Raw genomic sequence first — 17,939 nt, forward strand, 5'->3', positions numbered from 1 at the left:
AACTTCAGGAATTACTCCTCCTCTGTCTCTTTGCCACCAAGTTGTTCTGTGTCCCCGCTGCACTTGTCTTTTTCTCTTTCTTTTTCCTCCTTTTCTCTCTTTTTTTTTTTTTTTTTTTCTTTTCCCTTCTTGTCTTCCTTTTTTTTTTTTTTTTTAATTATTTTTTATTTTTAAATCTTTCATCATTTAACTTCACAGCCTGTAGCACATAATGAAACTGCGCCATGCCTTCAGTCACGGGACTGGTAGTAAGGGCAGGTAGACACGGGGCTGAGTCTTTGCACATACGCGGTGCATAACATTGCATGTGCTTGGACTCTGTCAGAGAGGAGCCCTGTTTCACAGACAAGACAAAAACTTTCTGTCTCAGGCAACTGAGGGAATTCAGGAATTCCTCTTCTTAACAGGAAAAAAAAATAAAATACAAAAGTGGCTGTCTGAATTACTTCTTTAACACACAGCTCACGGGTTGCTCGCATTGCACCTGCAGCAAGGAGAGGGCTGGGTCCCCCCGGCCCCTCACCTGGGGGCCATCATCCCCTTGCCCCCCTTCCCCGCTGCGAACCCCGAGGCCGCGGGGGCGCTGCCGCTGGGTGTCGCCCTCGCAGCGGGCACGGCCCCGGCGCCGCCACCGCCACCACCTCCGGGGCCGGCGGCCCGGGGGAGCCCAGCCCGGTGGCGGAGGCTCCGGAGGAGACGGTAGGGCTCGTCCCGGGGCTGCTCGGAGGGGAAGCGGGGCCGGGGAGGGGGCTGCAGCCCCGGGAAGGGGGCGGGGGCGCCGCCGAAGGGGAGCCCGGGAGGGGGGGTTAGGGCGCTGCCTGCCTGCCCGTGCGGGTCCTCGTCGGGTTTGGGGAGCCGCAGCGCCCTGCTGCCAAGTTGTAGGGTGGTGTCCCCGCTGTTGGCAGCACCCCAAAACTCCGCTGGAAGCGGCCCCGCCGTGCCGGGGGGCTCCCCGCTGAGCGGGGCCTGGACCCGGCATCGCCAAGGTGCCAGGAGCAGCACCGGGAGCCCGAGGCTGCCCTGCTGCTGCTCCGAAACCCGCCTGCTCTTGGGTTTGTGTTTCTTTGGGGTTGCGATCGGGGTTTGGAGAGTGCACCCGTCCCAAAGGACGGGTTGTCCGCGCCCTCATGCTGGAGGAGAAGACCTGGAGGCACAGAAAGTGGCAGGAGGATGGGTGGGTGATCTTCCCCCCACCGCCTGTCCACATTATCTTAAAATGATCGACCAACATTAATGCCAGCATCTGCCAGGAACATCTACAAATCTATCTATAAATCAAACACGTAAAAATCTATCTAGGACTAAACGCTCACGCAGCGTTAGCTGGGCATGGTGCAGACCCTCTGATAGCACTGTCTGAGTGCATGGCTTGTTTTGAGGAAGAGAGTGTTATTTACTTAACTTGCTTGCTCTCCAGGTGATACGTCCAGGTGTGCAGCTACTCTTGTAACAACTTATTTTGGCAGGCTCAAGTTCCAGGTATTTGGTAGTCTCCGTTCTCTGGAGACTCAGAAAACGTGCTGTTTCTGGAGATGCACGATCACGTTTCCGATCGTCAGCTGCAGCGCAGGCAGGAAGACGTAGCGTAATGGCTTAATGCAGAGCTTAACAACAAGTTCCGAGCAGAAAAGTTACGTCCCCTGAATGTAGCAAAAGTACCATTCACTACCTGCATAACGTATTGGGCACCTGCCCTTAGATTTTGGTGGGACAGAAGGTCTGTGAAGCCCATGTTTAGGTGCCCGGTGTTGAGGTGGTGCGTGCTGGTTTGTGCTGGTGAGGCCCCGTTAGCCTGGCAGGAGGGGATGGGAATTCTGGAACAGAAGTGCTCTCGCTGCTTCTCTCCTCCTTGTTTGTTTGAAAAGAAACTTTAATCAAATTCAAAAGTGACTTTGTGGTGATATTCCCTTGGGAAAGGTTTTTGCTTTCCCCTACTTCTTGATATTTACCCACATCGCGCTTTCGACCTCATGTTGGAGACTGACTTTGAGCACTAGAAATAAAACAATCTGTAAGGGTTCAGTAAAAATAAAGTGAGCAGCCTCCTCTTCATCCAGGATCTGCAAGCTTTTTGCAGAGCTCTTTTTTCTTTTCTGGGGGAACAGAAGCGGTGGGGATGTTGGTGTAAGTCAATATGGAGCAGTTGCAGCACCTAGGATCGTGCCCTGTCCCAGGTGGCACGTGCTGGAGCTCACGATGTCAATCATATGATGTTCTTGCACTTGATTAGATGAATGATATCTTCAGGAATGAGGCACCTGTGGGGCATGGTAGTAGTGATTAAGCCCCAAGTTGTATTTCTTCAGCTTCACCTTTGCACTTTGCCAGTGAGTCATGTTGTGATGTAAGAAGGAACCTTGCTGCCCCTTCCTTGCTAAATTCGTGCCATAGGACTAACAATATTTATCTGTTCGGATGGATGGCATAACAAAGAATGTTTGTAAAGCACTTTAGGTTCTTAAATTAATTACGCCATCTGACAACGGCGTTTTATTTATTTACTCTCATTAGTTTGGGATTTGTCATTCAGCAGTTAGGACTTAAGATAAACTTCCAGAGAGCTCACAGTCGTACCTTTCTTAGTGATACATCAGTGCAGCACGTCACTAAAGGCAGTATTTTATTTAAAACAACAAATGAGGTACCATATTTCACTTGTAAGATTGGCCTAGGGAGATATTTGTAGGAGACAATAATGAATTGTAATTGCTTGGGGTGGGGGAACTAAGTTGTTTTATCTCGTTGTTTATTAAGGAATTTAAACATGTGACTTTAAAAATGGTCCAACCAAAAATAGAAGGTGTAGACCTGCACTTTGGAGGGACCTCAGGCACTGATAGTGTGTAGCAAGGGGGTAATTACCTTCCCTGCCTTGTGTCCAGCACCCAGGTCTCACCTCCATTCTCTTCAGCATTTTATATATGTGTATATATGTACGTGTAGTATATATGTATGTATGGTATAACCTTATTATAACAACCTGTCCTCCCTGTCCAGGGAGTAGAATAGTCAAGAAGTAACTGAGCTGTTCCTAAATAAATGGTCCACGATTTAGCAATGGTACGCACGAATATTTGCTATTATTTTACTCAGAAATTATTCTGAAGGCTTTTGTCAGCAGAGTTGCATGTAAAGTGGATATACTCCTAGAAAAATACGGTGTGTATGCTGTATAAAATTATTGACAGGTTTGCAGAAATCTGTGTTGTACATAGTTGAATCTGTAGAAGGTGTAAATTCCTTTAGTACCAAGGAGAAATGTAGTGCAGCCTTACTTGTTATGCAATTGCGGGTTGCTTAAATTTTGTACCAGGATTTTATGGATTTAAATTTGTCTCTAATTTTTTTGTGCTACTCAGGGAAAAAAAAAACAAACAACAAAACCAACCTTCTAATCAAAACTCAGATTATCGTCTGGATGAGTAATTACATGAGGCAAAGTAGAGATGAAATTTCAGTATCTCTGACAGGTGCACTTGCTCCTAGAGTTTGTTTAATTCTTAAGATGCTCTGAAGGAGACTGAGAAAACTCTAAAATATTGGTGGTAGTAGGTTAAAGGGATGTTTGCTGAGGTTGTTTTTTTTACTACTTTGGTGCTCAAAGGCATAATATGTCTGAAGAATGAAAGAGACAAAAATTATTAGTAATGAAAAACTCTCATCAGCATATTGTAGACCGTAATGTTCTGACTGCATTCACAGTTTACCCTCCAAAAGTGTATGGCTTTGGAAAAAAAATCAGCCACCCATTTAGTAAGAAATAAATATTTTTTAAGCAAACGTGAGCTTAGCATCTTGCTGAGAAATTTAATCTAGATATTTTGTTGCACTTGAACCAAAGGCTCTTTTGGTCCTAATGCTTCAATCAGAAAAATACTTTAATTTCTGCCTACTTGAGCTCAAACAAATAATTATATGTGGGCCAATTGCCATTAGGCCTTACAGTAATAAAAGTATTTCTTTAAAACTCAGTTCAGTCTGGGAGCTTCTAGCTCTGGTGATGCCATGGAGCCTCTGTTTCTGGCTCTCAATTCTTGAACCTAAATTGTGTCTGTATGCTTTGGTATAGGATGATGAAAAGGGCTATTTAAATTTTGTCACCTGTGCTTACCCAACCATGATTATGTTCTGAATACAGCTTGTGAATGTTTCAGTTTACAGTTTGATTCTTTAACTGATATTAAACCTACAAATCCAGATCATTTTCTAACTAGCAAGAGCGTGAGGGGGTGGAAAGTCTTGCTGAGCTGCATGTTGTGGCTTCTTTCTAAACTTTTTTTTTCTTTTTTCCTCTTGTCCGTATTTGGTTTATCTCATGCTGTCATCCAAAAAAGTACTGGGCTTGTGAAGGCAGGTGTTCAAAAGTTAGGAAGAGCCAGAATAAACACGTGTGAATTCCTGCCTTATTTGTTGCATAGCTTTCAAATGCATGCATGTCAGGATGTTCTTGGAGCACTGCTTCCCTGGAGGATGTGGGTTGCAAACCCAATGCTTTGGGTTGGAAGGGACCCCAAAGCCCACCCAGTCCCACCCCCTGCCATGGGCAGGGACACCTCCCACCAGCCCAGGTTGCCCAAAGCCCCATCCAGCCTGGCCTTGAGCACCTCCAGGGATGGGGCATCCACAGCTCCTCCGGGCAGCCTGTGCCAGGGCCTCACCACCCTCACAGTGAAGAACTTCTTCCTAATAGCTAATCTAAATCTAACATTTTTTAGCTTAAAGCCATTGCCCCTTGTCCTATCCCTACCCTCCCTGGCACGGAGTCCCTCCCCAGCTTTCCTGTAGTCCCCTTCAGGGCTGGCAGGCCTCTGTAAGGTCTCTGTGGGGCCTTCTCCATCCAGGTTGTTCAGCCTGGAGAGAACAACCAAATGTTTTCCTAGCTCTTTGTCAGTGTTTCTGCCACATGTTGCTTGAAATGAAAGGTCCTTGGAAGCAACAGGGAGGCTCTGTCCAACTGCCAGCACTCCTGTCCTGCTGCTGCTCCTCTGTGGCTCCCTCCTTCTTATTCCTCAGGGCCTTTGCCTGTTCTCCAAGCCCTAGGTGCTTCTCAGGCTACCAAAGGGTTGAATCTTGAGCTCTCTGACCCTGCAGGGGAAACTTGCCCATGGGGGAATTGGGCTGTGGTTGGGGATAGGGTTTGGGCAAGTGATGGATGGAAGTTCAGAGCAGTGGTTGGTGGCCTTCAGGGCAGAGGGTGGCGGGGACATGATGTGCTTAATGTAGGTCTGCCATAATCATGGGGAAAAAGGCATGAAAGGTAAGGCTTTTTAAAACTATCATGTGATTAAAAGTGTTTTTAAGTGCTCTTCAAATCATTAAATCTTGTTTAAACCCTGATTTAAACCAAGCTTCTTCTGAGAGTTTGTTTCTTACTTTCCCTTTCTCTCTCGTGACTTGCCTTCCTCCTCGCCTAAACACCATCTGCTCCTGTGAAGAGAGCCACTGAAGGTAACATTTTTGGGTGCGTGACCTGGCAAGGAGATGGATGAAAGCACTTTCATCTGCATTATGGAAAATACATTTGGATTTGATGGAAATTAATTCTATAAGGGTGCGGATTGCTGTGTCCGCATTGCAGTGGGCTCGTTTTCTTTTCCAGGTTGAGCTGCCAATTAGTTTAAGCCAGAGTCGAGAGTGTTTTCTGTTGGTTTTATCAGCACCTGCAGCGTGACATCTTAGCAAGACCTGTTGCTAGTCCATTTATATTGTGGTGACCTCTTATGAGTCAAAACACCTTCAATCTTCTTGTATGGGTCAGTCACTGTGGAAGGTGCCAGCTTTGTGTTTGGTTTAAGATGAAGCCACCACCTGCAGAAATTGCAGCCTGCTTGGAGTCCTCCTTATGAGTAATTTCCCTTCGTTTTCTTTCTGACCGCTTTTGCTAGAAGACTGTCTGGCTGAAGAGGATTAGGGCTGGGGGCCGGGGGCTGTGGTATTATCCACCTGCCATCTGCAGCCTTCTATTGACATTATTGTCCTGGTTTAAATCCAGATTTTGAAAGTACAGCGCTTTCTTATCATTTTGTCTTTTCCAGACCTCGTAGCAGCTTCTGAATCCTTGCAAGGAAGTGTTGCAGGCAGGCATTGTAGCAGCTGCTATGTTTTTTTTCATTTTGGAGTCTGGAGGTAGTTAGGAAACATAATAATAAACGTTTTGCTTTGGTGTGTATCACGTTATCATTTTTATGGGCTGTCATGTGGTGCCCTGCAGGCACATGGGAGAGCATCAGCCCAACGCTTGGTGGTGTGGAAAAAGCTCTGAGGCAAGAAGTAGCTAGAAGGCTTTTTTCTTCCCACCCTGCCATCATACTACCTACAATTTCCACTTCTTCCGTGGGCTTAGGCTGTCTGAAATCTCGCCTCTGGACTTACCAGGGTTATGTCAGACGTCCCCCAGAAAAGAGGTCATGGAGGATCGTGTCACGGCCCTTGGAGCAGATTTAAACTTGCTTCAGCGTGGGAGGAGGTACCTCAGCTGTAATGTGTGATGATTTCTTCTTCAGGTGTGTGCATTTCTTCCAGGGACAGCTGCTCAGTGTGCTTGAACGCCTGGCATCAGTGCAGCTACAGCTCAAGGCTACTGGTAGTTACAACCAGGAGACTCTAGCCTAGAGTAAGCTGAGGTGTGAATTTTAAGTACGGTGTTTTATGAGTGAATAATCAGCTGCTAAGTCGGGTCCTTTTGCTCCACTTCACCAGCTCGGAGGAGCCCAGCTTTATGAAATGCCGACCTGGCGAGCACTGGCTGAGGTTGTAATCCACTTTGCTTTCTCTGGCGCCCTGACGGTAAGCGAGGATGCGTCTGCATGCTGATGGGAGGGCTACCAGCAGGCTGGGAAAGCAGGGCAGGGTTTGGGGCACAGCCCAGGCAAGAAAGGACCTTGATGTCAGATGTCTTGGTCACTGCTAGGCTCAACATCAGCAAGAACAAACCTTTAGAGGGAATTAGAGTAGGAGAAATAGAGCCATTTCTTCTCACCTGCTTTGAGCCTGACAAATGCCTGATGCTTTCTAGTATTTTCCAAGCTGATTTTCCTCTACTTAATTGTTCCTCAAATGGAAATTGTGTCTGGCCTTTGGTTGTGTCTGTTCTACTTCCTTGAAACTTTTCTAGTTTTGCTTATTTTTTTTTTCTGAGGGAGTGTGAGCTGATTACAACTTTCAGGATGCAGTTGAATGTTTTACAGTACTGAATAAAGGTGGGTTTGATTTTTGATCTCTGCTGTAAAAATTGCTAGTGCACTCTTTGCTTTTCGACTGTGCTGATGCTTTTGTAGAATAATCTGTAATAAATCTGAGATCTCATTCCTGAATCATTTAGAGCCCATCACTATGCGTAGCAAGTTGAGGTGTTGTTTTTTTCCTGCTATGAACATCAGTCCATGTTTAAATTGTACTGATTTTTGCCTTTGTTTTTACCAGCTGGTTATTTGGTGTCATTAAGTCCTTCTGTATCTCTTTGCAATCAGTGCTTGCCTTTATTCTGCATAACTTAGTATTACCAGTGAATTTTGTCACTTAACTGCTCCAGTGTTTCTCTGTCTCCCTGTTGGGATTCATTCACAACGATATTGAACACAGTGTTCATGATGCAGATGGCTATGGGGCTGCGTGGTTAATAGCCCTCCACTATGCTGACTGAGTGAGTGCTCTTTCTTTGTACCGTTTATTTTGTGTCTTCTAGTTGTTTTTTTATACAGATGAAGACTTTTCCTATTATTCCATAGCTGCCTAGTTTTTATAATACTGATTTTTTTTTATTTTTTTTTAACTTTGATCTAAAGCCTTTAAGGGAACAAATTTCCAAACGGGAAATAAGTGAAATGGACATTGTTCATCTGCTCAGCTTCAGAGACTGCAGTGGTGCTTCCAGCCTTCAGTAGTGCCTGGCTTTTTTTCCTCACCCTCTTGGAGAATGGCATAGCTACAGGTGAAAGCAGAGAAGAGGTGATTTTTTTCTAAGCACATGGGAGAGCTGCTTGATGCTGGAACGGACCATGCCCCTTGGGGCTGCTCTTAGCATGTGTATTTGGGGGTTGGACGTGAGTTACCATGGCTTGAGGAACAGCTTTACGCCACTGAAGGTAGCACGCTCACCGTAAATGTGAATTATCTTACTTCAAACATCTTTCTTGTGTCCAAACAATCAGCATTCAACTGTAACAAGTCCAACCTTGCAACTACATCCCAGCTATTCGGGGATTTAGTTTTGGTCAAAACTGAATTTCCTCAAATTCTATTCCAAATTCCCTTGGTGAAATTATTTAATATGTCTCAAATACAAATGTTATGAAGTTTAAAAAATGTAAAATACAAATAGACAAATATAATTCTTTAAATCACTTCTAATCCTTGTTCCTTCTACTTTTCAGACCGAGTTTACCATTTCTAAATGTAGGTCTCTCTTGCTTGCTCAGAATGTATCAAATCCTGTTCTCAAGGAGAATTTTGCACTTCATTTATTTGGAAGCAAGATGAGACACAACAGGAAAAGTGAATGGCAGGATTTAAAAAATCAGAATGAATATTTGCACTACGTTGCATGCCATACCAGCAAATTGAAACTGAATTTGCAGTTAGAAACTCCGCTATACAGTCCTTGAGGGAGTTTCTTAACTGAAAAGAAAATATTAAATATATATATTCCCAGATTCATTGTGTGCCTACAGGTGTAAATTAAGGAAAAAAAAAACAAAACCCAACTTTTTTTTTTTTTTTTTTTTGCCTCTTCTCAGTTGCCCTTTATTCTAGTCCACTAACACATGTGCTTGGGAAGTCTGAAATTTCTAGTTTCCACACCCCATTACTCTTTCATAGAATTTATCCTTTAATGTCTAGTAACTCTGCAGACACACAAATGAGGATGCTCCTGCTTCAGTTATTAGAATTATGTCGGGTTTTTCTTCTTTTTGTTTTTAATCCTCAAAGTAGAGTACTTGGCATGGAAGCTAGAAGCATATTTTATTCAAAACCTAGCATCTAGAATTTGGATGCATGTGTTTCCAGCTTTTAAGAATAATTGTTTTTTGAAATATTGTATTAGAATGAATTTGCTTATTGATCGTACGTGGTTTTTGCACATCCAGCAAGTGTCTGAGTATAATTACATGGGATAAGCTGATTTTGGTAGCACACAGACAAATCGGGAAAACAGGTAGTGGTGCATTCAATAGAACTGAGCGCAGCACTTTAAATAAAACATCTTAAATGTTTATTTGTTCCCCTCATGATTTGAAAGGAAGAACCTCTCCCCTTGACTAAGCTGAAGCATGTGTATAGTGAAGTCTTAGGTTGCCGTGTAAAGAGCCAGTTTAATCTGGGATCTGGCCTCTGTGTTTCCCAGAGATGGAGCAAAGCGTCAGGGAAATGGAAATCTTTGTGTCTTTTGTACCTCTGCAGTGCTTGTGAAACATATGTTTACTCTACTTTGGAAAAAAAAAAATAAATAAATAAAATATACTTTTCAAGTAAGCTAAGCCAGGAAAGGTTAGCAGAGCAGAGTGGTACTGTAGAGGAATTTCTTGGCACGTGATTAAAACATGTGCTAGAGTGTTTAATGTTAAGATAATGGATTGCCTTGTAATTCTCTGGAGCTGTATGCTGTCATCCTCCCCAAAACAGTAAGATTTTGAAAAGTGTACAGGTAGTGTCGCAGTCTGATTGTTTTGATAACCTAGCACTTTGATTTTTAATAGCAAGTATCTGTGGCATGTCGGTGTTTTTTACTTAAAAAACAAAGAAAGAAATGAACCCTTGGTTTACTAGTTCTCACGCTTTGGATTTTGAATCAATGTACATGAATATTCCCTCCTCTTTCCCAACAGAGCAGTTTCTCTGGTCTGTGTATCTTAAACCTACTAGTTCTCCAAATATACATGGTCTTTCAAGTAAAACAGGATAGCACAAAAGCTTTTGCAATGCAAAAGTTAGCAGATTTCACTACGTACTGTTAAAAAAGCAACACTTCTTATGCTCTATAACTTGAATTTTCGTTTTCATTTTTTAAATTAAATTTCATTTAATTTAATTAAAAATTAAGAATAAAATGATAGTAAAATAATTACTCTAAAAAAATTGCACGAGTTTATGCATGAATAATATTATTGCCCATAGATAGGTAATTATCAACAACTTTTGTGTAGTAGAGTTATAATTAGTTTACTGTATTAAAACTCAGACCTGAAAAACAAAACTTTCAGCTAGACTTTGCATGATTAGATGGCTTAAAGATGTATGTGTATTATCGTGGGCTTCTTTAAAATGAAATGTTATGCCGTATTTTCTATTTTTGCCATATCAGATCAAAACCTGATTTACCCCCTGGTGTGACCAATCTCATTTAATTCAGTGATTATGTCCACGTGAGTAATACTCAAGGAATTTGGCTTAGTCTGAGAAACATCTTTCCAGAAGGAGATGTAATGGACTTGCACTCAATATTAAAAAGAAAACACAAAACACACATACGAAAAAAAAAAAAAAAAAAAGAAGGAAGCCACAGCTTGGGTTTCCTTGTCTCATAGTATAAGGATTTTCAGTGAAGTCTCACACTCCATGACATTAAATCTGCGGCCAAGATGATATGATATTGGACGATTTCTGTACCTCAATGTGCAGGTCTGTGCTGCTGCTGAAACAATAGACTGAGTGTTTTAGGGTGCAGATAGCCTGACTAAAATGACATGTGTTGCAAAAGCTGATACACTTTCTCAGTGGAAAATGTGCAGTAGATAAATGCTTGTGGACTGTATGATATGTCACAATCACAGGAGTAGTTAACATGATAAAAAAAAAAAAAAAAGCTTTCTATCTGTTTACAAAACTGGCCTTAGGGTGGGACTGGAAGAAAGAGGATACAAATATGTAATACATCCATCTTATTTTTTCTCCTGCTTTCTGCCTCCCTGTATTGGGCTGAAGATAAATGGGCAGCCTAACTGCGTGAAAAAGAAAAAGGCACCAAAGTCAGTTCTCCTTCTCTGTGGTTTCCTCTCTGTGTTATGCATCGAGAGGCTGATGGCTGTGTGGCAGCACGCCAGCCTTGATAAGGTATGGTTCCTGTAGTGCCGTGAGATCAAAACTGTGCCGCAACTCCTCCTTAATCACGTTGAGCAGCCACGAGTCCAAAGATGGATTGGCCTAGTTCGGGAATGTAGTTTGAAGTTGTCTGTGCTGAAATGCCAAAGTGTGTTTTAGCCATATTAGGCCTCGGTCGTGGTTTCAAGGTAATGAAGATGCCCCTCGACGTTTTCTCTGTTGCGGTGCTGTCTCATTTTCCCACACCAAATTCCTCTTCATCTCTTGCCACTTCCAAGAGTTTCTCTGTATTGTTCTTCACCTTTTTTTCTTCTCCCCTCTTTTGTCCTAGACGTACTCTCTCATCCTTGATCTAAGACTTGTCTGGTCGTCTTTGATCTGCTCCCATACAAATCTCCTTTTTATTTTTTTGCTAGTCGTGTTCCTTACAGTGGTTACCGAGTGCTGAGTCACAGCTTTGAACCCAGACAGTCACAAAGAGAACATGAGGTGGTTTAACAAACCTTTACAAGAGAATTTGTGAGGAAACAAGAAAGCTTGAGAGACATAGATCCTCTTACAGGTGCTCTTCAGCACAGTGGTTGTTGTATGACTTGCTCTGAGCCTTGTTAAAGGCCAGCTACCTCCATGTTCAGCATTTTCCTCCTCACCCTCTCTTCTATGCTATCGTCCTTAATTTACAATCTGTTTTTTTTTTTTCTGCTTTCATTTCAACCTTAGTATATTCAGGTCTTGGGGCACACTTTTCCATCTCAGACTATTTTTAACTCTGCCTCTTGCAACATAATGGCTCGTAGGCTTTGCTGGTGGTCGATCCAGCTTTGTTAGGCTTCTGGCAATGCAGTGGTTTAATGATAACACTGGTCTGCTGTGCTCCTTCATAGGAGTCACGGGTAAAGGAGTATCTCTTGCTATCCTATCAGACAGGAGCTGCCTCCCTCAGTATTTTCTCCCCCATATGTGGTAAGAATGAAAATGGGATCTGTCTTGGAAGTGTCTTTTGGAATATGAGAGACGTGTGCTGAGCTTCATGAGGGCAGGGAAGCAGAAGGCCAAAAGGAAAATCCTGCCTGGTTCTGGGAACGAAGTCCAGGCACATGAAATCCCAGTAACATGGGCCTGCCCTTCTCCATAATTCCACCTTTTCTTTTTTTCCTGTATGTTTCCATCCAGGACGTGGGCAGTCTTTGTGGACAGATGGTTTGGATATTCTCCATGTGGTAACGCTATTGCACAACCTGGTTCCTTGTAGTAGTACAAAAGGAAAAAATGCTGAAATTTCAAAATAATTATTAACTATAAAGCAGGTATGCTGTGCTGCGTGATCCCTTCCAGTACTCAAAGTAAGGCCAGCACATCTGGTTTGGGCTGTAGACAAATTGGAAACATAAGGAGATTGAAGCACGTGCAGCAGCCACGACCTTCACAGTTGCTGCCAGTGGCTGACTGGTTTGCTGTAGGAGGTCCTGACTTTACAAAGGGGCAGTGCCTGGCCTGCACAGTGAAGCTTTGCCCTCTGCCCTATCAGCTTCCCTTATTTGACACAAACATTTCTAGTTTCTGCCTGCTTGAGGAACCTGTCATTTGTGTGTAGCCATTCGGACAGTCTTCAGCAGGAGCTGTGATTCTGTCCTGCAAGGAGGAGCAGCTTCCAAAAGAAGCCATCTCTCACAAAGTCTTTTCAGTCACCTGAAACAGCTTTTCTGTTACTCTTTTGGTTTTACTTTTTGTGTGTGCTAAGAGCCTCTGCTACAGGGGATTTTTGTTTCTCCTGACTGGGTATCACATATCCATGCAGCAGATGGCATGGGTCTGACAAATGGCTTTTGGTGTAAGGGTAAACATAGTGAGAGTACACCCTGAACCATCGGCATTTTCCGTGGTCTTTTGTAGCATCACCTGAAATACACCTTTGTGCAATGCTCATTATAGTCACCTAATGCAAGATCCAAGCTTTTGGGATAGCTATCTTCTTCTGTTACTTGTTTATTTGTACAGCTGGCAAGACTGTCGATAGATACATGTAAGAGCAACGTGGTATTTAAGGTGAGTTGTGTTTAATTGAGCTGTAGCCTGCATTGAGAGAGGTTATGTAATACTAATTTCAGTTACTTTGCCTAAAAGTGCCTGTTATCAACACACAGCTTTTTAAAATTAATCAATTGAGATCCTAGTTTGCAACATAAGTAGAATAGAACAGACACATATATGATTTAGTTTATTTTAAGCGTGGTGCGGAGGCATTCCTAATGATTCAGATGTTGAGTGGCAGGCAGCAGGCTGTTGCTCTGCATGGCCTTAGACTGCCAGAACAAATGAGGAAGGATGTTTTGGGAACTAAGCTAGTTAGTGGGTTGGACCAAAAGAGCCCTGGGGCTGGTGGCCGTAAGTTGGGCTCAGTTACCAGACTGAGATTCCCACCACTGGCCTCCAGTGTGGTGTGGGGAGAAGTCTTCCGCAGAGCTTCCAGAGAATTTAGCAAGTATTAAAGTAAGCGGAGAGTATGCCCACGACCCACCGAGAGCTCTTTCAGCTCTGTGTCTGCCATGGGATCGAGCAGCAGGGTCAGGATTTCCAAAGGATTGCATGTCATGACCAGCACCACAGAGATTACTCACAAACCTCATCTCTGCAGATACTGCTGTGGAGGGCAGCTTGACCATCCATCAGAAAAGATGAAAAAAAAGAGCTCTATTGATAAGCATCGGATGTTTTATAGCATTACAGCTTCACAGGAGGATTAAAAGTGCTTTTTGCAGGTAATATTTCTTTATAGTAGTCTTCCTTCTGGAAGACCTTGGAGCATGTCAGTGTCTGTGTGGCATCTCACTCTTCCTGTCCCTGACTGTTTGTTGATAATGGTGAGCACATCAAGCACTAAAATCTTGCTTCTCTCAGGAATCAAGTCTCCAGTCAAGTACCCGGACTTGTCAACCTGGTTGATCCTTCCCCATTTTTTAATTACTTCAGACATCTGCCTTCCCCGATACTCTGTAATTACCTAGGGGTAAAGTTAAGCTGTTCTTTTCTGTTTGAAGCATTCAGTGAGAAAGGCTTCAGAAAACCTTCAGACTGATACAGGACATAAAGAGCAGGCATGCGTTCCCTCTCTGTAATTTGCACGTCTCATCCACGTGCTTTGTCAGACTTTCTGAAAGGGTATGTTTTTACTGTATCATTACAACCAACCTGATAGGTGATTTGCTACACCAAAGCAAATTATCCACCAACTTAGAAAATCAGAACTGATATTTCAGGTAGTAATTGCAAAGTTTATCTCTGAGCATAGGATAATGCCCATGGCGATAGTCTGCTCTTGCAGTTTAAGGGATAAATCCCCTTTCAGTTTCAGTCTTCTGCTTCTTTGCATCACTTGTGCCACCTCTTTGTTTCAGTAACAAATCCGTTAGGAATTACAAAGGCAAATGTAACCCTTTTATACCTACTGTGGTCCTGTCATTCATTCCTAGGTCCCTTAGGCTGACTCTTTGGAAACCTCACTTACAAAATGAATGTATAAGCAGAGCAAAGTCATAGACCAGTTCCGCTGTTCTAACCTCCCTGTGTTTTTTTGTCTTGTAAAGCACCACCAAAAACCCTGTGTAACACAGATCTAAGCATCATGGTGTTGCATCCTGGCATAAGAACGGTTCATGAGGAAAATAAACTTTATGCCTACTCAAATTATTGATTTGGTTGTGTTTGCTGCAAGGAGATTGCCTTGCTCTGGGACAGGTGGGGTGTGTGCTTTGAAGAGATCATTGCTGCTGCCACCTGACTGTGTTGTGGCCTTCAGCAGGGAGGTGGAAACAGATAAAAACACTTGGAGATGTTTTCAGTGTGTACATTTCTCTTTTGTCAAAGGCAAACTGACCCAAAACAACCTGCTTATGGGAACATGCCAATAAATGTGTGTGGACCTGCTTGTCTGATAGTTAACTAAGCAGTCATTTAAAGGCTTGTGGTCTTCTTCAGTGGCCAAACAAAAGAACTTCACCCAAAATAACAGAACATTTTCATCCAGTTTTGTACCGTTTCTCCGTCAATAGTTAAATCAGAAGGAATTGAGGCAGTTAAATGGTTCAGGTTACCTGTGTGGGACTCTTTGGACTGGTCCTTATTTACCTGGTGACTGTCTTTGTTTAGTCACGAGAATAAAGGTTTGAATACATTTTTACAAATCTCTGATTTCTGACATAGCTACACATTTTATTCGTTTTGATATGCTTAACTAAAAATCCTGAATCTGTACTGTGTAAAGTCACTGGATGTATTGAGGATGGAGGACAGAACAGCTGAGGTCGGAAGGGACCGCTGGAGGCCATCTTGTCCAGGGCCCTGCTCAAGCAGGGCCGCCCAGAGCAGGCTGCCCAGCAGCCTCAGTTTCTTGTCTGTGTTTTACACTGGGGTTATATATCTAAATGTTTCAATGTTCTGCATCTTTAAAGGAATCCAGGTACCCATATCTCAAGGTTTTATAGTGCTTAAGAAGTATATTTTAACGTCTTTTTGGATGCAAAATCATGGCAAGTTTTTGCAATAAACAGTGCTCCATTAGGCAAGATCGTATGTCAATTTTGGTACCATACAGTCTGTAAATACTGCAGCTAATGGGTATGCAGATGGTTTGATTTAAAAGGTGGGTTCCTAAGTATGGCTGAAAAGAATGGGGCTGGAGGGCATGGGGGGGAGTGTCTCAAGAAATGACTCTACACACTGTGTGTTGTGTTTTGGGGGTTTAGGATGTTGCTTAATGCATGGTATCTAAAGTATGTGAGTGTTAAGGAGTTTGAAAGGACTGGGACCTTGGCAAACACTTAAAGCTTTGCTGATCCTATTCTGAAAGCGTAGCAGGGGCAGCGTGGTGTGAGGCAGGTCAGTGCAGCCTAAGGGCTTTTGCAGGTGGGTCTAAAGACCTCTGTCAACAGGATTATTCACCCACGCCTTGGGACTGTCTTCAGAAATCAGCATGTAATGCATAAACTGAAGTCATTCCTGGACTCCCAGCTTGTAATGTCTGAGTCAGCAAATGTTTCTTGCTAATATACTCAGCCCAGTACATTTTGATGAAGACAAGATCTTGTACCAAAAACCTGCTGCTGTTGTTGTGCATTCTGTCCCAGCCAACAACTTTCTCAAGCATAACCCCTCCTTTCTCCCCCCGAAGTCTGCAATTGTAAAAATCCTCCTGTCATGTCAGCACATGTCTTCGGAGAACCCGAGGGGCATTTTTAATGAGAACAGCTTCAGAATTCCTGGCTTGATTGATGAAGGAAAGAGAAAAATATATGTATCACAGAGACAGTATCCTCTTACCTGTTAAAGTGTTTGCGTTCTACTTAATGGTGATATCTGCTTAACTTTTGCAGATGCAAATTGAACAGCCAAATGCTTGCCTGTTTTCTGCTTACAAGTGTAGACTCTTTCTTTACAGTTCCAGAGGGAAAGAAGTGGAAAGCTATAGGATTAGAGGTCTTTGTTTTAAATTTTGGAAGAAATAAGCAGCCAGGACTTCAGCATTGGATGTCTTCTGTAAACTTTTCCTGTAACTTATCTGTCAGAAGTAACACTGAAAATGTTTTGAGCAGTTTGCTTCACTCCTTCGTTTCTGTAACTTTTACAAAGCAAGAAGAACAAGGTAACAGGTCTTCACTTTCAGTCCCCATTCCTCAACCCTGTATTAATGCACGAATTTCACTTTTTTTGGTTCCATTTTTGAGCTAGACTTTATATTACAGCCACAGAAGCACTGCCTGTGCTATCTTTCTGGATATCGAATGCCACTCCATGTGCTATCTTTCTGCAGTTTATTGATATCAAAAGCCACTCCAGCCTGTGCTGAGGACACCTATTACGCCAGGTGCCCTAAGTCTTATCTGCATCTACGTTGCCTTCCAGAAAGTGCCAAACCTGTTCTCATTTACGCTCAACCCAGCCAGCAGACATCATTTCTCACTGTTTGATAGCACCTCCCTTTCTCCTCCCTCCCTCCAAAAAAAAAAAACCTTGACTCCCAACATTCCTCTTATGTCTTGCAAATACCTGTGTACCTTGGCAAGAAGCTTATTGTGTTCCTCACCACTGGCCGGTCCACTTCTCCTGTCTTGTATGCGTATTTCTTCTAGCACTTACCCCTGTAATTCAAGTAGTGGAGGAGGTGTGTACTGTGGTTTTAAATTTCCCAATACAAATCTTGTGGATTATTAGCATAGGCAAGCAGCAAGAGAGAATGTGGAGGCATGGGGTGCTGCTGGATACTTGGCTTTTATTTAAAAAGGAAATTAAACATGAAAAACTAAGAAAAGAATGGTGTGGAGCAAATCTTCAAGACATGATCATCTACGTGTCGCTCAGTGGGAGACCTGCCTTGTGTGTGTACAGGATAAACTGAATGGGGCAGAGCTCTGGAGAGGTAGGAATGTGTTTTTGTGCAGAAGCCATGAACTGGAACCCAAGAGCAAGCTGGCACCCTTAGAAACAATGGATGACTAATTGGGGTAGTTCCTGGCCTATGATTTACTTTTCAACTTTGGTGTCCTATTAACTCCTTCAGGGCAAGCATTTCCGCTGGTTTCTTGTTGCAGTTCTAAGCCAACAAATCCACCAAGATCAGGATCATTTTCTGCCTGCCATTTTCTTTTTCTATTGTGTGAATCTACATCACATAAATCTGGATTTTTTTTTTTTTTTTACTTTCTTAAAATTTTCTTAAAATTTCTCATTTTAATAACTACCACAACAGAGAGGTTAGATGACTGGGGAAATTTTGGGGGGCAAGACTTATGATAGTCAATTCACATCAATTTAAATCAGGAGAACGGAATAATAACCAGATAGTGTCCCTCATCTGAAACTGAACAGAACTGTCCTCTGGAAGTGCAGAGAAGGTATTAATAGAGAAG

General features: G+C 43.0%; 1 protein-coding gene across 1 annotated transcript in view; it reads left to right on the top strand.

The window, feature by feature from the left end:
• The first annotated feature begins 624 nt into the window (after positions 1-624).
• The window catches only part of ANKRD6 (ankyrin repeat domain 6), a 99,641-nt gene continuing 82,326 nt past the window's right edge, over positions 625-17,939 (top strand). Inside the window, exon 1 of the mRNA XM_032185415.1 lies at positions 625-699. The gene's annotated coding sequence lies outside the window, so the exon portion shown is untranslated. The remainder of the gene's footprint in view (positions 700-17,939) is intronic.

The sequence above is a fragment of the Aythya fuligula genome, chromosome 3 (assembly GCF_009819795.1).
Source record: "Aythya fuligula isolate bAytFul2 chromosome 3, bAytFul2.pri, whole genome shotgun sequence".
In the NCBI taxonomy this organism is placed as follows: Eukaryota; Metazoa; Chordata; class Aves; order Anseriformes; family Anatidae; genus Aythya; species Aythya fuligula.